The sequence below is a fragment of the Numida meleagris genome, chromosome 5 (genome assembly GCF_002078875.1).
Source record: "Numida meleagris isolate 19003 breed g44 Domestic line chromosome 5, NumMel1.0, whole genome shotgun sequence".
Classification (NCBI taxonomy): domain Eukaryota; kingdom Metazoa; phylum Chordata; class Aves; order Galliformes; family Numididae; genus Numida; species Numida meleagris.
In genome coordinates, this window is record NC_034413.1 from 27,772,811 (window position 1) to 27,797,908 (window position 25,098).

Consider the following 25,098-nt stretch of genomic DNA (forward strand, 5'->3'; position numbering starts at 1 on the left):
GTCCCTTCCAACCCAAGCCATTCTATGATTCCAACCTTCCTAAACACCTCTATCTCCAGTGTGCTTCTCACTTCATACTGAGAGAATGACTGAGCCATTAAACCTTTACCTCTGAACTGCAATATACCTGTACAGGGCCAAGCCTGAGTGTTGTGCTATTGACTTTATGTCATTGCACTGTTTTATTACATTGCCTGCAGTCACTACTTTTGGGCATCTTCTACTGTGAGCTTCTGAAGAGAAGCTAGCTTGAAGATGCAATAATGATTCATGTTTCTCAGATTAATTCTGTGAAATTACAGGTCTAGCACTTTTGCCTTATTCAAGACATAGAAAGTCTGTTTATATATGCACAGTGGCAGAGTCTAGCTGGAGGCCTGTCACTAATGGTGCTCCCCAGGGGTAGGTGCTAGGTCTGGTCTTGTTCAACATCTTCATCAATGACCTGGATGAAGGGATAGAGTCCACCCTCTGCAAGCGTGCTGATGATACAAAGCTGGAAGGAGTGGCTGACAGATCAGATCGCTGTGCGGCTAGTCAGTGAGACCTGGACAGGCTGGAGAGGTGGATGGAGAGGAACCTGATGAAGTTCAACAAGAGCAAACGGACAGCCCTACACCTGGAGAGGAATAACCACGTTCATCAGTGCAGGTTAGGGACTGACCAGCTGGAGAAGAGCTCTGCAGAGTTGTCCTGGTGGACAACAGGTTGGTCATGAGCCAGCACTGCGTCCTTGTGGCCCAGAAGGCCAATGGTATTCTGAGGTGCATTAAGAAGAGCATGGCCAGCAGGTCGAGGCAAGTTCTCCTTCCCTTCTACTCTGGCCTGGTGAGGCCACATCTGGAGAACTGTGGAGCCAGTTCTGGGCTCCCCAATTCAAAAGACAGGTATCTCCTCCAAAGAATACAGCTGATTGCCACGAAGATGATGAGGGGTCTGGAGCATCTCCTGTACAAGGAAAGGCTGAGAGACCTGGGACTCTTCAGTCTGAATAACAGAACAAATCACTATTCATAAACATATGAAGTATGGGAGTCAAGGCAAGGGGGGTAGACTCTTTTCAGTTGCGAGCAACAGAAGAACAAATGGGCAATGGGCAGAAACTGGAATGCATTAAGTTCCATACAAACAAGGAATAACTTCTTCACTGTCAGAGTGATGGAGCACAGGAACAGGCTGCCCAGAGAGATTGTGGATTCTCCTCTGAAGGTATTCATGATCTGCCTGGATGCCTACCTGTGTGATCTATCATAAGGAACCTGCTTTAGCAGGGTAGTTGGACTCAACCCCTAGAGGTCTCTTCCAACCCCTACAATTCTGTGATATGCAAATGGAACTGAGCCATAAACAAGGATTGTGTTGTTGGTATAGAACTAGTATTTTACATTTCCACAGGGGTCACAGTAGGTGACTATTCCCCATATATGCTGATCACACTTAGGGTTTAATGAATGTACAAAGGTCAAAGAATGCAATGCTTCAACAAAATATTAAAGGAGTTAAAAGAAAAGGCTGGGACATGTTACTAGAATCTGTATTTATGAAAAGCAAGCATGCAAAATATTAATAAAGCAACCAGCATCTCTTAAAGTTGATGATCATCTCCTGCAATGTTGTTCTGACATATTAAATCACTATCCAAAAAGCAATGAATATAAAATCATCAATTCAAATATTTTATTGCTGAAAACAAAGAGCACTTGCTGAGCTGCTGCTGCTTGACTTAGGTATCTAAACTACCTGTCTAGACTCCCATGTTATCAGAAATTTGCCAAGTGGTGACCAAGAATATTTCAGATAAAATTTGAGGGCATTCTCACCACCCCCACAGCTAGCAACCACAAAGTATTTGAGTTATGCTCTGCAAATAACCATCTTAAATCACGTGTGTGATTAACTGTACTATTAAATTACCAGTTGATTCATCACTGATGTGCCTAAAACTTAATTTCTGTTTTATTCCCCCAAGAGGGCATGTGCCTACATAAGTCCAACTATAGCTAAACATATGATATTTTTGCTTTGAAACTCTTCATGAAAGCTCCAAAGCAGAAACATGATCTCACGTTCAAACACAGAACGTGAAGATAAATAGGTTTATTGACAAAGCCTTGCTTTTTCTGCAGATTACTCATCAGTTGTCTTAAGGTCAAGGAGGGTTAGTGTTATTAATTAGGCAAAACATAGAAGTTATCATAGCAACTATTACGTTCTTTGAGGAACAGAGTCTGAATAAAATATTGACCAAAGTACTACAACAGTCCAAGCTTCCTTTAGCCATCTTGTTTTACACGAGAAGACAAAGCTAAGATAGTAGAAGTCTACTCTGTTACTACTATAAAGATCTTTCCTTCCAAGCTAGGCTCCTTCACCTCCCAGACCATCCTCTACCCAGGAGCATTGAAAGGCAGCTGGGGTAGCTGCCCAAGAGCCATCTGAGAGACAGCAGGGCGCCTCTCCTTAGAGAATAGAAAAGGAGAAAGATTGAAGATTTGCATTTTCCACATCTAAACAGCTATCTCACAGGGTTTTATGGGTGGCCAATATTAACTTCACAGCAACATAAAGACAGCTGACAAGGAAAATTCTTCAGTTTTCTTCAAAGCTTTTTCAGTGAATTGCAGTTTTAGTTAAGTGCATCAGTATAAGTGTGCTAAATTAAGACACTTATTTATAATGCACAAGTATTGCTGACTGCGGCCTGGACCTGCTTGTTTGCAGAAACAAAGAAGTCTGGTTGCGCTGTGCCTTAAGGGCTCTTGGTGCACAGTTGTCTCTTTTCCAGTGTCATCCTGCACCAGTCAAGCATATACTTCTACAGCCCTCTCTGCAGGTGATGCAAAATCATTTTGTGCTGTACAAGTGTTTTACATCAAGCTGCTCTCTAGTTTGGCTGGATTTCCATTAGTCTCATCCTCCTGAGAATGTGGCATGGCCTCTCAGTCACATTACAGCTGAGCCTACCACAAACTCCTTATACCCAGCCAGGAGCAGCTCAGAAAATGCTGATACAGCACTCAAAGACTGAGACAACGTCAGGTTTAACAGCTTAGACCTCTTTTTCTGCCTTCTCCCTCCCCTTTAAGCTATCTTTCTGCCCACACATTAAGCAAGCATATATGAAAAAAGCTCATTTGTGCTATGTTAGGCAAAAAAAAAAAAAAACCCACACACATCAGAGAGGAGGAAAAAGCAAATATAAATGCTTCTTTTTACAAAACATCAAAATATAGCCTATAACCAGTGTCCCTAAAAAGCAGGTTGTTTGAAAAAAATAATGATTATGCTACAATGATTCAGAGTTTCCTACTATATTTGGTTTCATTGACAAACTTGTGCATGACATCAGTGGGTGTCTGCAGGCTTACATGCAAGCATTGGCACACTGACAATTCTCAGTCCCTTTATAGCATACATGATTCTTCCCTTAAAGCCTGTTCATTACAACATCATTTCAGCAACCAACACTCACACCAATGCCTACCAAAAAAAACATACTACTGTTTTCAGAATCTTCCTTCTTAACTTATAATATTGCAAAATGGGGTATGTTTAGCCTTTAAATAAGGTACCATACCAGACAACAACAACAAAACAATCATCAGCAGTGTACCCTAGGCAGTTAACCATCACACTATTTGCTAGACAGTGCTTAAGGAAGGACAAGTGTCAGAATGGGTTAACGTTGTACTTGAAAAACGTGAAGAACTTTTACTTATAGGCAGTCGTCTATCTGATCACTCTGTAGCTGGTGACATGCAACATTAATTACTGTCATACGTGAAATGCTGCATTAAATATTACTTTAGCATCTCCTTATGTCTTTGTAGATCACGTGAAGAAGCATTCTACATGCATTAAATGAGTACACAATCAAACACAGTTAATTATCTCATTTTTCAGAAATGAGTACAAATTGGAAGACACAGTTCACATGAATTACTATACAACTATCAGTCAGAAAAGCCAGGGGCAAAAACAGATGGAATTTGCTTAATTAGGTCCAGATCCAGTGAAGTATATACATATCTCTAAGCCAGGGAGTGTAAACAACTTAAAATATCTATGTTGACAGAAAATATAAAGCTACAATCTGGCACAGGTTTCAGCTTCAACAGGTGATTTCTCATATCATTCAGGATTAGCTGCGTATTCATGCATTTTGCTCAATCACTGTTCTGCCTCTTGTCAGAGTACTGCCTTCTAGAGCATTCTTAGAGACCATCCTGAAGCTGATTAACATCTTCTGTTCCTTCTCATTCCTTAAAGTCAGTTTTACAGAAGTGAGTTTCCCTACAAAGAGACAAACTACTATCAGGGCTACAGACTGCTGGAAGCAACATGAGTGAAGTTACAGCTTTTCAGGAACCAAAAGTGATTTGAAGTGTCCGCATTACAGTTCAGAATAACTTTTCAAGGAAGAAATGCTTGCCAGTGGGCAAAGCAGGCACAGCTTATGTTATCAACATGTGGACAACGCACGGGTTTTAAAGATTTCCTACTTGCATAGCATAATTTTTTCTAAACCTATTTTCTTTATATAAGCTATCCTTCTGTCAGATCCTTATAGAAACAGTACAGAAAATGCTTGTCAGTATCTATATGAAATGTGCACAAAAGCTAACTCTTGACCTGAGGAAGTTTCCCAGTTGTAGAACAGGACACAGCTCAGTTAAAGGGCAGAGTCCATAGGAAGCACTGAGCTGCAAAGGAGCTCACTCAAGACAGCCCAAGTCCTGCAGAGGAACAAAGCCACAAGAAGAGCAATCTGAAGGAGAAAGCTCAGAGGCCAGGCACCCATATTAATTTAGACAGGTGTGACAGAAATTGTTCTTGGCCTCCAACAAAATAACCATTAACTTCCAACTTCCAGTCTAACAAAAACAAAACAAAAACACTTTTACCTAAGCAAAATAAGGTTTTAATTGAATTGTCTTCTCAGGAAATTCCTGTGATGTGATACAAGAATTAATTCTAGAGATGAGTAAAAGAATCAGATTATATGATAAGCAGTAAAAAGGAAAACAGAAGCAATCCCAGATATTTGTCAAAACTAAGCCAATTAAAAGGCTAATGCCTTCAGAGATGCCTGAACTTGGAGTCACTCCTGAATCCAGAAATAGAAGTGGCAAGTTACTCCTGGGAGCCAGAAGTTTGATACTACCGTATGTTTAGATGGCTTATGTTAAGAACTGAGACTTTGCAGAGAATTAGCCACGCTGAATTGTATCCCCTTTGAAGTTTGCAACTGTTCTGCACTATGGTGTACTTTGATATGCATCTAATTACTTTCCAGTTCCTTGGTCTTGAAGACTAAATAGCTACTAAAGGCTGAATATTCCTCATCTAAATAACTAATGATAAAAATATGGATGTACAAAGAATAAGTTTCTTTGTTTTCCACCCAGATGCTTGCGCTATTAGTCATCTTTCTGAAAAAAGGTGAATATGTCTTTAAAGAAAAAGCAAACATACTGAGCCAGCTTATACTGCAGTAGCTATGACAACAGGCTTTGAAACAAGCGTGGAAAAAGCTAGACTTGAATCTTAATTTCATTTATTTTTTTTTCCCCATCTACTCTTCATATAGACTACTTTGCATTTTACTCTGAAATTCTACAGAAATTGTGATTGTCTTTTCCACCAAATGCATAGTGTTTTTGTGTACCAGATTCTATCAATGTTATTTAAAAGTCAGGAAAGAAAGTACTTTGAGAATTACTGGACATCTAATATCTTCAAGTGAATGACAGACTGCTTTCTAGGGAATATGGTTTACCTGAAGATGCTGGGCTCAATGCAGAGAGGTACGCACAAGAGATCTGATTTCATGGTTTAATGGTTCCTTTTATTACAGGATGATCTCATTTGATCAACTACTGGCAAACAGCATCACACTGTCCATTAGAGATGCATGATTTAGTGAGTGATAGAGGTAAAGTTTTCCAAAAATCAGGACAAGAAAAAGAAAATTAAGTCAAATTTTCACTTGATTCGGTATCAGGGCTGGAGTGGTAGAGAAGAGGCTTTAGTTCCAGACTCACTTCCTTTTTATTCTAGCCCTTCCCATTTCCTGCAGATCAATCCTCCATGGATGGAATACACAATCATAGATTATATCAGCTCGACTTGACAAAAGAAACTGGCTCCCTATTTGTGTTTCGTTTCCCATTCCTTCTACATTCTTTCCAGCACAAAAGAGAACAGTTTTTTCCTCCTTCACCTAGCACACCAGTTTAAAGATCAAGAACACCTTCTTTGAAAAGGGAAAAGGAACACAGACCATCACCACTATTATTTCTTCTCACTCCGTAAACGTTCTATCTGCCCTTCATTTTCTTTGAACACATCCAAGGCTTCAAATAAGTGTCCAAACACTTTACAACTACGACTACATAAAAGAACAGACATTTTAACCTATTTGGAAGTGACCCAGGTCACCTGTGCTCCCAAAACACTTTACTGAACAGCAGCCAACCGTACTCCTATAGAGATGACCAGACCAGGAACATCACAGGACCATGTTCCCCTGCCTCAACTCAGCAATCCACAAACTTGGTTGCATTGTCAAGGCTGACAGTATCAGGCATGTAGGCATAAAACACAGAAACAGACAACCACCATGCTACTAATTGTTTATCATTTCCCTTGAGAGCTTATTTTTGAGCAATCCTCATAATTCACCTGGAAAGCTAGAATTGCATGAGAAATAGCAAATAAAGCATAAGTCATTCCTTCCCTTCAAATCCAACAGCCTTTGCCCCCCCCCCCCCCCAACTTCCTCCCATCTCTCAGTAAGGTGCCTCCTGCTGCACTGAAGTGCTTGAACAAGGCCTGTGAGTAGGCAGCCTTAGTGCATGCTATCTTTTTACTATTGTATTACATTTAGACTGAGTTGCCTACCTGCTAGGCACTTGCATCAGGCCTATCTCACATGCAGCTATGCACCACACACATGAGGCTCTGGCCTTGCTCCTCATGCATCTCCCCCAGCATAGGCAGTGGCTGCCACATGTTCAGACTTGTCACTCCCATTCCCTTATCTGCTCTCTTTCACAAGAGCTGTAAGAGGGCTACAGCTGGAGATTCCCACTGCATATCTATCACTTCAACCCAACTAAATTGTTGCAGTGCCCCTCAGCCACTGTTTGCAAAGCTTTGGACAGTTCTGAAGTACTTACAGATTGCACCTAGGGCTTGCCAGCAGCTGAAGACAACCATCATTGTAAATTCTCATTCAGAAGAAGAAATTTGGAGCTTACTAACTGCAGCAAGTGAAAGAGATATTTGTGTAAATGCTAAGAAAGACCTGAAAGAGTATGAAAACCAAACCTGCAACTAAACACAATACCAACCTGCAGTTTCCCCCAAGCTCTACTTCACACAGGAGAAGCCTGGGTTTAAAGAGGGTCTCTCCCTTGCAGAGCTGCCACCCCTTAACCTAATTCCTCCTCCCCTGGAGAGGGGAAGTTTTAACTCTCTGGTGGCTGGTTTGGGGGTAAAAGGATCCCTGACTATTTCTTGTTTCTGACTACTCCTTGCTACTCCATCTGGAAAGGTTCCCTGCATGTATTCAAGCTCTGCTCTCTCAGCAGCAAAGCTCTCTCTTATCCATGAAGGAGTGTTGCTGTATACTTGGCACTTTCTGTGTGTATTCGAGATAGCACGTGCTTACAGCATCTTTGTTTCTGCACACACTACATTCACCATGCAAACTGCCTTCTGTTTGATGAAGCCTTTGTGAAGTGCTTGTACAGGTAATTTCAAGTTCTTCCTCTTTAAAATACATATGATTTTTTAAAACCACTTTTCCTCCAGAGCGCAACGGATGCTCAGAAGTAACACAGAAGGACATTTTCTGATAGAGTTGGCGTAACTTTTCCTTTCTTTCCATTCTACCATACAGCAGCACCAATAACTGTTTCAGGCTTTCATGTGGCAAATTTAATAGGTATTCATTTTTTTTAATCACTGAGTGAGTCCTGGGCACTTGAAGTTCAATAAATCCCCAGAGGCAGCCAGCTTGGTTTATTTCCAGCTCTGATGACCCACAGACTGGAGAAAAAGACTTTTTCAAACATAGAAATAGGTTATTTTTCTTACTATACACAAAAATCTCCAAAATATAGGAGGGGGGAAGTTTGTATCAAAAGGGAATGGCTACTAAAATGTCAACTTCTTCCTGCTGCAAGAGGATTGTAGCATCACTGAGTTCCTTCATTGTTCAAACAACCGAGCGCCAGCTTTCTCAGAGCACTCTGGTTGCTGTTCCTTGACAGCAAATACTTAAAAAACAAGGTGCCGGCTTTCACTGGGAGGGATGACAGAAGAAACCCCCTTTCCACACAGGGCCACTGAGCTTGATGCCTTCAAGCAGAAGCATGACATCAGCTACTTCTGTTCTAGTAGTAAGCACGGTACAGCCTGGAGAGCTATCTTCTTCGAAAAAGGGCCATTTCCACATTTACTGGTGCATTTCATACATCATTGTATTAGACATACATACATAGATTCAGTTGCCTGACAGTATTAAAGAAGGAAATTGATGATGATGTGCTGGCCTTGTACAGTGACGTCTAGCAATGTGGAGACATGAAAATAACCCACTGAAATGGCACAGAATGAGTAGAAATTCATTATGTCTCAGGCACTGCAGAAAGCTCTATGTAACACATGAACAGGGGCAGAGATCAGTTTGTGACAATATGGGAAGCCCCACACGTGGATCCACATTTCCTCCAGTTGTAATTCGTGAGTGACGTAATTGTTCTGTTCTCCTTCCATACAGATGGAAAGAGACAGACAGAGTGAGTCAGCTCACATCACACCCCCTGACATGAACTTGTCTGGACCTCAGTGTCACACAGGTGCCTGAGCTCAGTGCCTAAACTCAGACAGGGATAAACTGAGCCACTATTTCAAGCTGTGGCCTACCCTTTATGCTTTCAAACACTTGGAAACGTTAGTTAAAACTGCACAAGCTGAAAAGAGCTTTATCTGATGAGGAAGGCACTCCCAGAGAGTTCAGGTGATGACCATCATTTTCTGTTTTGTGGTTTTTCCACTGAGTTCTTCAGCCATGTCAATATGTTGTTTTACTTCTCTGTGCCTTAGTCACTTAGAAAAAGAGGTGCTGAAAGCCCTTCTTTCATCTGTATAGCACACAAGTTTGCGATGATACCCTTTTCTCTTCCTATATACTTAGGTAGCACATAGCATGGACTTTTTGTTTTGTTTGAGACTTTGTACTGTGTACCTGAGAAGTTGTGAATCATGAAATAATTGTCAAGTTGTGAAAGAAGCTGTGATTTCTATTACTGCACTTAAGCCTTCAGACCAGCTTGTGCTCTCCGAGAAGAGGTCAGAAAGTACCTAACATGTCAAAGACAGCTGAAGTTTTCTCATTTCAGAACCATTTTATTTTCTGAAAACCAGCACAAAAACTGATCAAGATGGCCACAGAGAACAGCAGCAGCACTATCATGTGCTTTTCCAAGAGCATTTTAGGCACAAGCTCCAGGAACTTTAAACAAGCACACAGTATTGGGGGGGAAGGAAATAAAGATGGCTTTGAGAACAGCTGGCTGCTTAGTGCTGGCTTGACACCACATCATACGCACGATGAGTACTAAATACAACGGAAACATTTTAAGTCTTGGCAGAAAATCATGCTACGCCTTCCTAAGAACAGTTGGGTCATTAGTGGTCATTGAGTCAGGCAGACCAAGGCTGTCTCAAAGCTATTAGGTAGCTGGTGAAAGGTGGGTTGTGAGCAAATGTTGTACTCAAGGATCATCACATTGAGCAATTATGTGGCTCAGCTGTGTGTAGAATGACAGCCCTCGCTGCAGGGCTGAAAGACCGGCAGAAGCCAAAAGGGAAATCAGCACTTCATAAAAGTTAATGACCAAGGATAGACTTCTGAATCCTGACTATAGCAGGATTCAAATGCGAAGTACAATCCTATTCCCTCTTCCATTGCTCCCACCGTTTTGGACTAGTCTTCCTCTCCATTTTTACTGTTGTTGTTTATCATACATGCATTTGTGAGAAATTAAATACACTGAATAAGATAGCCTGGGTAAGAAACACTCCATCATTTTCTGCAACTTTTCTATCTGTTATGACTCAGTGAGATCTTTTTTCTTCCTTCCTACTTTCCCAGAGGTAATATCTCAAACAAAATTAAACATCCTCTTCCAGATGCCCCATTTTTCGTAAGAAAGTTCAAGCAGGAATCCATGCAATGGCCAATCTTAAATCAGCATCTTGCACAGAGGGGAGCAGAGGCACTCCTGAGTAGTAGGCATTTTGTCTACTGCTATCATATTGTTAGTGCTGATATTTATTGCAAGCAAAGATATTTCTCAAGAATGCGAAATAAATGCTAAGGACTGTAAGTATGATTACTCCTTACAGTTACAGTGTTATGTTTCATAATTTCATGACTATTTATTAATTACTGTTATTATACTTCAACGTTGCTAATGAAAAAGAGAGTGTTATCTTTTCCTACTGTCTGGAAATAAGAGAATACAGTACAATCCAGTGCAGCTTTCAGCGCAGCAGCACCTCAGGACATATGTGGGATGTATGCATCTATGTTGAGGATTTAAGACCAGCTGTGACACTAAATAACAGATTAACAACAACAACTAAAAAAAACCCTGAATTTATTAAAATCAAATTTTTTAAAAAGCAAGCTTCTTATAATAATTATTTTCTTTTCTTTTTACCTGTGTATATTTTACCTGGTATATTTTAATGCTTTGCTATTTTGTAACCGACTCTGAAAATAATTCTCCCAACTAAGCAGCATTTTTTTAATTCCAATACATTGGAAAGGCATGTGAGATGAGTTACAGCGGTTGTTATCAAGCGCAGGGCTGGAAACACAGATTGTGTTGCATTAGAGAGGATTTAGATCTGAGAGCAGGGCACCCTGTGAGAGGTGCCCACAGCAGCTTCAGCACCAGACTGTGTCTGTACTCACTAACTGCACTTGCTGGTTTAACAAACAGGTTTTATTCCAAACTGAGTGATTCCCTTCGTGACCACCGACAAAATGTTTTCTCCCTCTTCTTCCATTTTCCCAGTGTTTAAGCACACCTAATGATGCCTCTTGCTGTAAAAGCATTCTGAGATTTACGAGGAAAAGAAATCCATGGAAATGATAATATTTAATTTGGATGGCAAAGATGAGTGGCACTGGACAGGAAGCAATATAGGAAGCAATTCACTGGGAATTATGGTGCCATAAAGTAGGCTCTGGGATATGTAATCAAGAGACAAATCTGGAAATATTTTTAAGATTCTGCCTTATAAGAAAGACAACTATGCTGGAATTAAAAAGAAAAGAAAAAACAAACACCTGCTTTGCTAAAGGAATGGTCATAACCATGAAGAAAAATGTTGAATTATTATGGCAGAACACTCAGACTGTGACAGAGTATTTATGCCTTGATTCAGGTGGCCCAGCCAGGAATTTGCTCACATGCGTAATCATATACACCTCTTGTGCCATATGCAGCTTTGGAGGGTTTGGGTCATGAAAGAGCAAGAAGGGGATAGCTTTACCTATTACTGTGGAAACCTATTTCCATCCATGTCTAGAACGATGTCTTTCTACTCAAGTCAAAAAGGTTTTCATTAACTCACCAGCATCTTCCCTTCACCCCAACGCTCATTTCTTCACACATGCATGCACACCATTTTTATTGGAAGATATACCTTTAGGAATTATACTACGAAGACTATTACTACTTATTTGCCGTCATTGTGCAGCTCTACATTTTCAGGTCAAAATAAATGATAATGGCACAGCACTGTGCTTAAAGTCAAACACATGAATGTAACATTTTTGTCTCTTTCTGAGATAGTGCATAAGCTCAGCAGTTCTGCCTGACAGCAGGCACATTAAATATTTCATGACTGTTATGTGGGTAACTCATGAGATTTTTTAGGTTTTGTGTACAATATGATCAGATTTATCTTTGTCTTAGTCAAGTAGCAGTAACTTCCCCATCTTGATCAAAGGTTTCCTTTGCCACTGGTTTTGCACTATGAGGACAAATTCCAGCATTCGCCAGGAAAGGGAAGGAGCAGAAATGGAAAGGACTAGTTAAAGTTTGCTAAGATTCTGAGCTTTACTCTGCTTCCAAACTTACACTTCTCCATCCCAATACCAAGGGAAAGTACAGGATCAGTGCTGGAAACTTAGCTGGGAGACAGCTTTTGAAATATCAGATTTATTTCTTTTTTGCTATTGGAGATGATGTTGAACATATGGTGTTTGAAAGAGAAGTGGCCAAAATTGTAAAAGCCTTTGGAATCATCTTATGGGTTTTTTTTGTTGTTTGTTTTTGTTCTCTTGTTTCACTACCCTCTGATTTTAAGTCTGACAGATTTTCCTAGTAGCAATATAGTGACCTATTTATAGTAACAGCTGCACATTCAACTTGTTAGTAGGGATGTTACCTATAATAGTGAAGAGGAAAGATTCTAGAATTCAAAGATAAACCTAAAAGTTAAAAAAAAAAAGACATGCTTATACCCTACTGTATGGCCTGGATTATCTTTCCCAAACACACAAATACAACTTGGTAGGCACATGCTCATTGTAGGTATGCAGTTTAAGCAAAAGTCTTTTTTCGTCTGTAAAAGTTCAGTGTTCTAGACATTTCAGGCAGAGAGCAGAACATTCTTTATCATTGACATGGAATAAACTGAACTGGGAGATACCACAAAGCATGACATGATGAACTGCCATCATTCTTGCTAGGCTTAATAACATGCCTCCATGCTATAGTATTTGGCTCCACTGTTTTAACTTGTGCCTGTGTTATCAATTTGGTTAGAAAAAAGAAAAGCCTTAAAAAATAGTGTTGTCCTATTTCCCTCTCTCTTAAATTTTATGCAGTTTTTCTCAACCTTACATTTATGTGAAAGCTGTTCTTCTTCAACTCATGCATTATGCAGTTCCTGAATTTCTCCATGCATCATCTGTGTCACACCGAGGGGCTGTAGTTGAGACATTTATATCATACCATGACTTTGATTTTCTGCTACTTATTCTATGGAAAACTACTCTGGAATGGTTGGTTTGTTTGTTTAATTTTCTGGCATTATCTGGATATCTTAGTGTTTGTGAATTCAGACTTCAAAAATCTGCCTATATGAACACTCTAATCACAAGGTGCCAAAATTAAGGTATGAAAAGTCTATAGGCTTTTGCTTTGTTATTGCATACCTGAACTTCATTACTTTGGGGTATCAAACTCCCAGTACTGGCCTTGCATGTCGTGAAACACTAATCTAAAACTGCATTCAACCAATCACTCAGGGGAGTGACTAATAAATTATTCAGAAGGTGGCAAAGAGTCATCCTTCCTATTTTGTATGCATCTGTCCAAGCTTTGTAGTTAGGCAAAGTTGAATGAGAATGAAAGTGAGATGCTAAGCCCATTTATCTTTTCCTAACTGCTTGCCTACACTTCAGCCAGACCAGTTCAGAGTAAACATGGAAGTCTTGGAAGTCTATGGGACACTTAACTTCTGCTCATGTCTCTGCAGTTTCAGGCCACTCAAATGAGTTTACAATTGGTTTGTCTGTTACAGCTGGTTGGAGAGTGAGACACTTCCACATGCCAACAGACTTCCATGGGATTCACACTTATCACATCAGACAGAATTAAAGCAAAGTTCAGGGACCAATTAAAAGAAGAGCATTCAGACTCTGATCTCTGGAAAAGGATGTAAAAGCAAGTGAAGAGGACTGACATGAGTCATTGAAAGCTCTTTCTCAGGCAGCTCACGGGAAATCTGTACATAGCTGAGGGGAGTTTATAGTTAGTTATGGCCTTGGTTTTGGAGTATTTCTGAAGTGTGTCAGAAAAAAAAAAAAAAAGAAAGAAAAAGAAGAGCTAACCAGAAGTATGAAAACAGAAGCTTTTAGAAAAAAAATCTTTCAAACACTTGAAGAGGGAATGCACCTTCATATTTGGAAGCGATGGAGATGGAATGTCAGGAACTCAACCCCATGGCAAGGGTCTTCAAAATCTTCTGTATGACAGAAACTCATCTCTTGCTGCTTTCTGGTTCACTGAAATCTGAAGGACAGCTCCTACGCTCCATGCAATTCAACTAATAAGTAGGCATAGTCTGCAGAACCTCTTCATATTTGGTTAACCTTTTGTAATTTATTTCAATAATTGACTTTTAAGTGATAATTTGAGCTGTTTTATGTTGCTTCATTGATAACACTACAGACACGTGCTGCACAGTGCATGGTGCTCTCCTAACTGCAGGAGAAGCAAGTTGGATGCGGAGCCAGGCAGAGTTGAAAATTTAGTTCAGAAATAGGGGAACTAATTGGGTCACAGCTCTGTTTGTATGCTTCCGCTTCCATATTCATACTCTGGCTTTTGGACTGATACTTCGGATAAGGATGCCAAATGCAAAAATGTTTTCTTTCTGTATCACAAACATCTGCTTATTAGGAACTGGTCTAATGCCACAAAATCCTCTTTAACATACCGTAAGAAGAACTTTTATTTGATTACAAATCTGCACTTGGTAATATGATAATATCCATTTCATCATTTGTAGCCAGTAGTTCAATAGTGATTCAATTCTATTCCTGCAACAAAGGCGCCTACCACTAACAAGATTGAGATATATAGTATGGCCACTGAAGATGGGTGGAGGTGATGGTGCTGTGATTTGTCTTACAATTGTGGTCACAGCTGGTTGAAATCTGTGTGCTTGTTCAGCATGGCTCTACTCACATGGCCATCACCTGCTGTCACAGTCCTGGCAACATGAAGTTACAGGGCCAACTTCTGTGTCCAGCAGGTGATGAGTGAGTGAGCCAGGGCACCACTCTGAGCCTCTGCCAGGGCCTGGCCACCAGCAGCTGCCTGGGCCAGCAGGATGGCAAAGTGTGGGTGAATCAGTGCATGACCCAAGGTGTGTCTGAACCCTACATGCAGACAGGTCAGTTGGCTTGAATTTGCCATTCTCTTGAAACTCCACAGCCACTTCCATTATGGCTACAAAAAAACCTAGGGGCAGTACACAAGAGAGAACTCCAGCAGGTTGCTGAGATCTTGGCACCCCATAAATACACTGAAATTTTAATGGGCACCTACAGAACATATAACAGCTACATACCTACACTACAGCTTTCCTTTCTTCCAGGCAGGCAGTGAGATTGTCTCTGCTACTGTCTCACCAATGCAGCAACAACCAGGGAATTCAGAGGGTGAGAAAAACCCACAGAAAGTAGAGTAGAAATGATAAAATTTTTTTACCAATGAAAACATAAGTAGTATAGAGAGTGAATAAAGGCAAGAACTGACACTATAGTCCGTAAACCTTTATTCATGACAGCCTCAAGAGGATGGGCAGCACTGCCCTTTTCTTTCTGCATTAGCCAGCTGGGGAGCTCATAGCTTAACATATGGTCAGTGTTCAAGCCATCTTTCACATATACTATGGGCTTTTGTCCTCATTCATTTCCTATATGATTGTATTCAAGTTTCAGTTTAATACTGTAGTGAGTTGCAACGTAACACATTTGAACTGAGAAAACAGATATGCTAGAGATGACACAAAGCACATCAAATTGAATGAAGGAAATATGGCTATAGATGGTGGGGGTACGTAAAATCCTCCACCCTGAGATCCCACAAAGCTTAAGGCAGCCAGAAGAAGGAAGCAACCTGCACTGCTCCAACACAGAGGCAGATTTTTGTTGTGCTGCTGTGGAGCAGCAGCAAAAGGAAACAAAAGAACATTTCATCTCTTCCAGCATCTAAGACTGTGCCTTTGTGAAACTGCAGCTTGATTCATTGTGCCACTGAAATGAATGCAAGATCTTGTGTGACATTTAAAATAACAAGAACAATATACTTATCCATTACTTTACTTACATTAAGCACGTGTTTCATAGTTTATATAGTTCCTGGTGTTATGAGAGAGCAATGAAAACAAAATCCATGCTTAATGCATGGAACTTTGATAACAGCAGCTGCAACTCAAAATCAAAATTCACTTCCTTGCTTTGCTGTAAGGATCTGAACCAGCTTTGTGAATGTGTTGCAGCATGCTGTGAGTGAGGGTGTCTGAAATGAGAAATGCCTATGCAACTGTCCAAAGGACAGGTCAAATGACCAAAAGCAAACAGTGACGTGCTAGGCTGTTTGCTGAGTACTTGGGTGAAATCAGACAAAGCCAGAAAGCCTTGGAAATTTCAAGACAAAAAGAGATAAACTGAATTTCTATCATCTGCTGCAAAGCACTAATCATGTAGATGAAAGTCTCATTTATACCTCATGGCTTGACCCAGAATCCAGAGGAGGCAATGAAAGGTTTCTGTTACTGGTCTCAAAGCATTTTAGCATTTTAGATATGGCCAGAAGACATATCCACTGCAAATCTGGACTAAGTTTTCTTTTTTTTTTTCTTCCCAGGCAGCAGTGAACTGAGCTTTATTTTCTTTCTTCTGTTTTGAGATCTTGTGATATCCTTTACATGCATAACTGCATTTTATAATCATCCAGTTTGTTCAGGTTTTATTTGTTTTCTTTCATTTTATCAGCAAGGACCTGCATTGGTTGAAGCAGTAACTATGCAAAATCCAGCCTACGTGTGAAGGAGGTTCATCAGAGTAGACTCTGTGAAGTGCCTGGCAGGCATTGAGCCTTTGCTATCATTCTGCCTGAGCAGGGTGAAATTCCATCCAGGAATTTCCTTTATGCTTATAGGGACAGTGGAAGAAAAATCCAAGGCAAGAGAAACATGAAGACACTGATCTTAGAAAGATTATGAACCTAGAGTGGCACAGAGAGCGAGCTGTTGGCGCCATGCTCGGCTGCTCCCAGGCAACAACTCCCATGAAACCCAAGACTCAAAACTTGAATGAGGATTCCTCCTGCTGCCTATCCTCCACAGAAGAGGCAGTCTTCTTTACCATATAGGGGCCCATTCGTGCACAAAGACCCTCCCAGAGGGATAAATGGCAGCTAGGGAAATAATATGGCTCCAGTAAGTTTGAAAATTGACACATAAGTTTAGTCAAACTGAAAAAAATGTCAAGGTTGATAGCTGGATTATGTTCCTATGATGTAGAATATTACTGATTCAGTTAAATAATAAACTTGTGTTACTGAATGTGCTGCTTATTATATGTTAATCGCAGTAATATAAACATCTTGCCAATCTTTGTGCACTATCCACCACTCATTTTCAATGAGGAACAGAAGTAGTGGGAGTCAATAGGTCTGACTCCACAAGCTTTCTTTCTTTGCATTTAACTTTCCTTGTATTGAAATGTTCTGAATACAGATTGAGTTGCTTTGTTCGGTATTTATTACTGTTCCACCTGTGTCAAAATGGGAATGGCAATGGCTTTGATAAATAGATTCAAAGGCAGTCAAAATTCATTGTGCCTTTTCTAAATGCTTTTGTGTCCTCTGCTGGAGTTCTTTTTGATAACCTCATCCAGCAAGACACCTCTTAAAATCAAAGCAACTATATTTCTTGCTTCCACAGAACATCAATGCAAAAGCTTCTATAAAAACAATCATCCTATTCAACTTGTATGTCCAATTTTTGTGTTATTTTTTTCCTAAGAGCCAAAGTCTGATCCTTTTTGCCATATTCAGAGATATGTTACTCCTTCTTAAGTCCATGGAGCTCTATACATGATAACTGATGGATAATTCAAAGCAAAGGTGTCGGAACCTGGCAGCAGAATTTCATTACTTTCCCAAAGCATACAAAAAAATATTTCTTATCACAGTTTGAAGTATCATAAATCATTAGCACTAAACCCACACATGCCAAGTGAATGATCAGTACCACTTCATATTTTGATCAGCTTGCCTGATTATTTATTACTGTGCTCATTTGTATGCTCAGTATTTTGCCAAATTCTGCCCTTCACAGTAGTTCTCTGAGTATTTGGGTGAAAAAAAGCCACCAAGATTGTCTTGATATTTTTCTAAATCAGAACATCAACTAATTGAAAGTATTTAGCACAATCACGCTTTCCCTGAACTACACCAAGACATTCTGCCTCCTTTTCTCAGTCCCGTTTAAGAAGGTACAATATTAATTATAAGCTAGAGTTGTAAAATGAGGCAACATTAAGCATAAGGTTGATACAAATGTTCCTCCACCAAAAGAAGCAGAGTTTAAAGATAGATTGTGTGTATGAGGTAGCACTCTGACGATTCATGCCTGCCTCTCCCTTTTATTCTTGTACTAAGTAAGGACTCCTTCTCCCAAGAGGAGAACAGAGTGCACAGTAAGAACGCCACCAAATTGACTAACTTCCCTTTGCAACACACACTCCTTACGTAAATATGCCTTTAAATGTAATTCCAAGATCATCTTCGTCAGCAGCCTGTGATGTAATGCGCTGAATAATGAAACAGGGGCAGCATTAGTTTGAAGTGATTGTTGTGTTTGTTCCATTATAAAGTTTTGATGTGTGGTGCTACGGGGTAACACAACATGACACGGCTAAGCGGTGAAATGAGTACTATGAAAATTTAAACTGAGGCATACACCAAGAATCCAGAGACTGCAAAACCTCTAAGGCATTTGAAAAGCAAACAAAGGGGCAAAACAGTCCACTCATCCTACTTGCCTACCTTCCCTTCTTCCTCTGCCAGCCTCATACACCTGTGCTGGTAATGCTCTTCCTGCTTTTGTCTTCACTTCAAATTTAATTCAGACATTGGACTACACTACTGGGCCGCAGCAGAGGGCCAAGCGGCAGCCCTGCTGCAGTTGGTGCCTATCAGGGTGCTGGCCCGCCTCACTCGCCCCTAGCCCTGCCTGCATCTCCCCAGGAGGCAAGCATCAGGAGGAAATTAAGCCAAAATTTAGTGACTGAGTACAAGATTAAGGGCACTGAAGATCAGAAAAAGTTGCCAGAGAGCAGTCACGGAGCTGAAGCCAAGCCACTCTCTGTGAGGGGACACGCAGCCCGCAGCAGCTCGGGCCTTGTCCCCTCACCAGCCACATGGTGCCCACCTTGTCCATTTGGCCCAGCCTCTCTCCAGACTGCTAGGCCAGTGGGAGAGAGCTTGGAGGGGCACCTCACCAGCAAAGGTGCAGGAACGTGGGAAATAGGCTAAATCTGAGCACAATGAAAGATTTGTTTTGTGAAGTCAGCAGCTTGCTGGTATCTCCTGTTTCTCAAGTCAGATTTCTCTCCGGCTTTGCATGAACAAAGGCACTAACCTTCTGCTCTGTAGCCTTCCTTTTTTCACTTTTATTGTACAGTGAAGAAAAATTGACTCAAGGCTAGTGGTAGAAGACAGCATAGTCTTTAACCGCTGCACCTCTCACACCACATTTCTCTAACTCCTTTGCTATCAGAACCCATAGGAAAGTGGCTAAGGAACGGGAGGCCATTCTCTCCTTCCTCCTTTTCTTTTTCTCCTCTTTGAAAGGTCTGAATATTTTCAAATAATGACAGAGCTAACAAAAAAGAGCAGTAGATCCCCTTTTGAAATGTGAAAATTCACTATTATAAATATGATGACAAGACACAAACGCAGTTGTCTGAACAGGTTAGCAGAAAAAGGATCAGGGAGCATAGGGCCGATGTATGGTTCCTGCAGAGGAAGAATGAGAAAGCAAAAGGCACAGGCTGTTGGGAGACAGAACACCAGATAGCCTGAGATTCTTTTAATTGAAAATTGAATCTGGGTTCATTCATCATATATTTTTTATGAAACTGCAGAATGAAAAAGAAGAGGTTTCAATGAAACATGGGGCTTCCAGCTTGCTCAAGAATATCACAAAAGCCCTTATTCAGTTTCCCTTGAAGACAGGAGAAACATGTCTTTTCTGGTTCAATTTTCAGCTCTTTGAAGCAGAAACTCACTCTTTTATGTGTCCCTACAGTTCCCAGTGCAATAGGTCTCCTGTCTCAGCAGGGGCTTCTAAGTGCTACTGTAATAAAATTAATCATATTTTTTAACGAACTCCTTAATGTCTTCTGTATCATCCTTGACAAAGATTGTACGCAGACTGAAAAGACGCAAAAGTTTAATTTAGAATATGGTAAAGAGATCTTTAACCTGTAACAAAATCTAATTCAAAGCTGGTAAAAAAGCAGTTCATACTAAGAAGATGCTGAAAGAGCATAAACAGTGTAACAAACTGAAATCTTGACTTTACATCTTAGCCCCCATCAGCTGGGGGAGATATCCACTAGCATGTTGGGATGCTATTTATGACTTTAAGAAGATGGAGATCTAGATTCGTCTGCATGAAAACAAAAGGGCCATTCAGATGTGTAAATCTTCCTGATGGGATTCCTCCCCACTCTTTTGCAAAGAAGCACTTAGCATTGACTTCTGCACTGCCATGTAACCTCTGAGTCAGCTACTGAAATGAAAGGGCCAGTTCACATCCCTCAGCGGCTCTGGTTTGGGCTGCCAGTGGGTAGACACTACTGCATCGGTTTGCACTTCAATAAATGTTTTTAAGCCTTATTTTTCACAGGAGGAACAGAAATGAAAAATGAGATTCAATTGTACATGTTGGCAGCCTGGGAGAAGTGCCAGTATGTCACAACCCCATGTACCAGCCCAGCCCCTTTGCTTTGTAAAGTACAATTGTTGTAAATTCACTCAGAGTCTGGCACACGTATCAGAGGCGTACATATGTCTCTGTAAATATGCATATACAATATGCATAAATAATCCTGGATTTCTTTTTTTCTGTTAAAGAGAGGTTAAAAGCATTATTATGAATTATACTTCTCCCTCAGCCTGAGCTTTCTGCCTGGGATTATTTCTCCAGGCTCTCAGTGAAGATCAGGGACCCCAGAAAGGGCTCTTCTCCCCCCAAGAGTGAGCTCCTAACGTGCTATGCCTGTGAGGCTTCAGTACTTCCCATCCCTCTCTGTTAGATATAGCCCAATCCAGAAAGTTAAACTGGACTTGAATGTCTCAAACTCAGGTGTATTAAATGCTTGGTATTTGGATGTCCTGACATCAATTGAGTTCTTTGATCACTCAATATCAAAGGACCACTAATCTATCTAAAACATACTGTTTTTATATAGAGAGCACTGACAGTTGTAAGTTTCATACAACCTGTGGTAATTTGGAACCAGAATAAATTAATTAATACACATATTCACCTTGTGTAATTTACAGTTATAAAGCACAGTGAAAGTTACAGCATAGAAACAGATAACCTATTACCCTAGGACTTAATCTTCTGTATCCATGACTTTAAGCAAGACATATCACTGAAGAGAAAAATCTTGTATGTGGATGAATAAGGGGAAACTTTTCTTCTGCAAATATTTTCTCAAAAACCTCAGCTATGTGATAAAGGAGTGGGATTAATTAATTTAGCATGCATTTATAATTGCCTAACCACAATCCTCTCTCCAAGGACTAATGCTATGCTCCAAACCTCTAAGCATCTTCAAGTGGTGACTTTTTTCTAGTCATAACATGCTACAAACATATTTCCTTAGCTCCAATACATACAACATTTTTGTACCTACTGCATAATGATACTGCATGTAGGTCACTCCAAAAGTAATGCCTCTTATTTATTTCCATGGTAACTACAACAGATACAGAGCACGATAACACTATTTGACAGAGCAAGTTCTGTTACAGAACACTCTTTTTTCAACATACTCAACACCATAAGCTACACATTTTCACCTGTGATGAACAAGAGCCTGCATACTGTATTCATATAAATCTGCACCAGAGGAGGTGACCCACTGTCACTGTCACCACTGCTGAAACGCAGCACCCACTGCCTCATTGTTCTCACATCCACTGCTTAGTCCCCACAAACATTCAGCAAGCGTCAATGAATGTCACTGGGTGCCATTTTTTCCTGCATGGAGGAACAGAGTAGCACACCTTTGCCTCATATGCACTTCCACGTCAGACCTCACTGTGTCAGGCTGCCTCTTTGCTGCCATCTGTCACACGGCAACAACATGTAACTGAGTATTGTCAGTAAGGTTCAACCTCTACTGCCATTCCACCAACATCTGCTTTTGATGTTATGGGCCAAAATAATAAAATAGGAGGCATTGCCTTTGGAGCACCCTCACATTTATAGACAGACTGCAAGTGTACACAGATATTGCCACTAGCTTACAGTAAAAATCACTTTAAAATGTAAATATTCTTCCCCTGTCAATGCTAAGTACCACAGGGAAGTTAAGTGCAAGATATAATTCAAATATATAGGTGCGTATAATACCTATGGCACAGATAAATTGCAAGATTTTAAATGAGGAGAGGCCACTGGATCAGCAGGTCTGACATCATTTAATCAATTTATACTTTAAGAAAGACCAGGACCTCACATTTAGCTCAGTAATATCTCCCAGAAAGCATCCAGTTCTTTATTTGACTGTTTTAACAGGAATTTATATTCATTATACTAATTTATTTCACTCACATGTAATAAGCACAAAATACAAGATGCAAAAAGCAACATTTTTTTAAACCATGAAGAGTTATTTGCATGAATAACTCTCATTTACATTCAGTGTGCTGAAAATTTCTGTATACTTTTTTTAAGAAGGTGAATAAAACGCATCATAAGCAACTACTAAGGAACACTCAGAAGACAGTGTTTTTGACATTTTACCTAGATTTAACAGAAAGGTCATCCTGAAGGGTTTAGCTGGACAGAGAACAGATGTTACCTGGCCTGTTTGTTTGAATTTCACAAATGAAACAATTCCTAAACCAAGAATTATCTATGGAAATTTCTCAACTAGTACCTAGAATAAAGATATATTCAGGTCATTTCAGACTAACTATAGATGACTGTCAACAACAGCAACAAAGATAAATTATAAATTGGTTTTCAAAAAACTCTTCCTGACAAGAATACTTTTTCCCCTTCAAGACAGAATACGAACCACAGCATTACTTAAAAATCCATATCTTGGGAAATATCTGATGCCATGAATAAACACAGCAGATGATCAGCAAGATCTCATCAAAACCAAAACCCTCAGCTTGCTCAAAACCATAACTCAGATGAAAACCCAGCAGTCCTAGCCATGCAGGCCAGGAAACAGCAGCAGTAATTACATTTATTATTTAAGGAAAGGGATAGCGAAGTGATGAGTGTGTCTTGCAGCAGGTACCTGCAGCCCCAAGGGAGGAGGCAATGTGTCCTACAGCCCTCTGGCATAAAGTCTTTTTACCTCAGCAAATGCACCACTTTGTATCACTGACATATGTGAGCAGTCTGGAAAAAGTCTGTTGGGGAAACAGTCACTGTAAGTCCTCCTGTTTTTCTGATACCTTAAATATTTTATTTTAGTCCCTAACTAAAATATATGCATGATGAGCAAGATAAAGCAAACTCTAGAACAGTCAGTCTGTCTCTTCTTTTTGAATAAGCAATCCCTGACTTTAAAACACATGAGAGAAGATAATCACCACTTCCCAAGATGCCCTTCTTTAAAATGACGTCTTGTTAACATAACATTACATGTGCAGACAGTGTTAGCACAAGGGGGAATGGCTTTAAACTAAAAGAGGGGACATTTCAATTGGATGTTAGGAGGAAATTCTTTACTCAGATGGTGGGAGACACTGGCACAGCTGCCCAGAGAAGCTGTGGATGCCCTATCACTGTAAGTGTTCACAGACAGATTGGACAGGGCTTTGGACAGCCTGATTTGGTGGGTGGCAACCCTGCCCACAAGCAGGGGGTTGGAACTTCGTAATCTTTAAGGTTCCTTCCAACACAAGCCATTCTGTGATTCTATGGTAATTCTTTTCTGTTTTCCAGCAGAACTAGAATATGTAACTTGTACTATCTATCTACACATGTCTGTTCATGTCCTTTCACTACTAATTATGACACCATTTGGGCAATTTCAACCTAAATTTACCAAGTTAAGACTTTTGAATATATCCAGCCCCTAAAATCATTAGTAGGTAACTGTGTCAAATAGAGGCAGTTACTTACATTCTGGCAAGAGGACAGTTTCATCTCAATGTGTATTTATCCTGCAAGTCAGGAACCAGCCAAGCATCTCCCTGTGTCCACTTAGCAGACAATGGGCATGTTAGCTGCAAGAGGCAAAGGGAGAAGAAGGATTAGAAGAGTATCAGGTACAAGTTCACAGGAGATCATATTCTAGTAGATTAGAGATATCTTATTTGTAAACTTCTTATATAAGCCTCTCTTATCAATTATTCTGAATTAATTTTGGCAGTGTTATACCAATATTTTGTTCCTGTTCCTAGGCTTTTTGCGAAAATGCCTTCTAAATAATGCTCTGCAGCACTGAAAACACATTTTCTTATGTCTTGTTCCAGTCATATAATGAAGGTCAGTCCTCAGTAATGAAAACACAGAATTCAATACCTAGAGTTTGGTAGAAGTAAGAAAAAACCTATAGGTACTGGCAGAAAAAAGCAGTACAGAAGCTGTCCAGTGCTCCCCCTGCCTTTCAGCTTCTTCCAGCCTGCCAGCCTTATCACCCACTGCCAAGGCTTGATAACATTCTATGGGGTGTCCTTCAACTCTTTTCTATAACAACTTCATGGTTAGTTTTGCTGTTTTGCCCTTAATCGGTAACATATTTCAACATATCCAGAGAGGGTAACATTTCATCAGGCAATGAAATAAAATGACTGAATCTCCCCTCCTACTTTACCAACACCTTGATTTCTCTGCAGCACTTCCTCACTCAGAGCAAGAGGGAAGCAAGGGTCTATGATGTGAATAAAAACTTGCCTTATCTCTTCTTTATATCTCATTTTTATTTTTGTAATTCTCTCTTTTCCTCAGGTTATTTAAGATGACAGCAGCCTCTTCTTGTGTGCGCTGCAGAACTAGAACTATTTTCAGAAGCAGTAGACTCAAGGAATGAGAAATAACATCTATAAAACTTGTCCAGTTGGGTTACCTGATCTGTGTAATACTTCAAGACATCTATTATTACAGACTTACTGGACTTCCTCACTCTCCTTGAACATTACCCACTTGCTATCTTTTTTTCCTGATAAGAAAAGCAACAGTATAACCTTAGCAGGATTTTTTCTTTCCCCCTTGAGATGT

The 25,098-nt window shown here is 40.2% G+C and overlaps 1 long non-coding RNA gene across 20 annotated transcripts in view; it reads right to left on the reverse strand.

The window, feature by feature from the left end:
* LOC110400658 overlaps positions 1 to 25,098 on the reverse strand; it is a 493,181-nt gene that overhangs the window by 109,156 nt on the left and 358,927 nt on the right. For 18 of the 20 annotated variants that reach the window (XR_002440000.1, XR_002439997.1, XR_002440005.1 and 15 more), the window contains one exon: positions 24,001 to 24,104. The exons of 1 other annotated variant lie outside the window; for it this stretch is intronic. This is a non-coding gene — a long non-coding RNA (uncharacterized LOC110400658). Of the gene's footprint in view, positions 1 to 23,167; positions 23,283 to 24,000; positions 24,105 to 25,098 lie in introns of all 20 variants that reach the window. One more of the 20 variants, XR_002439998.1, reaches the window with a different exon arrangement.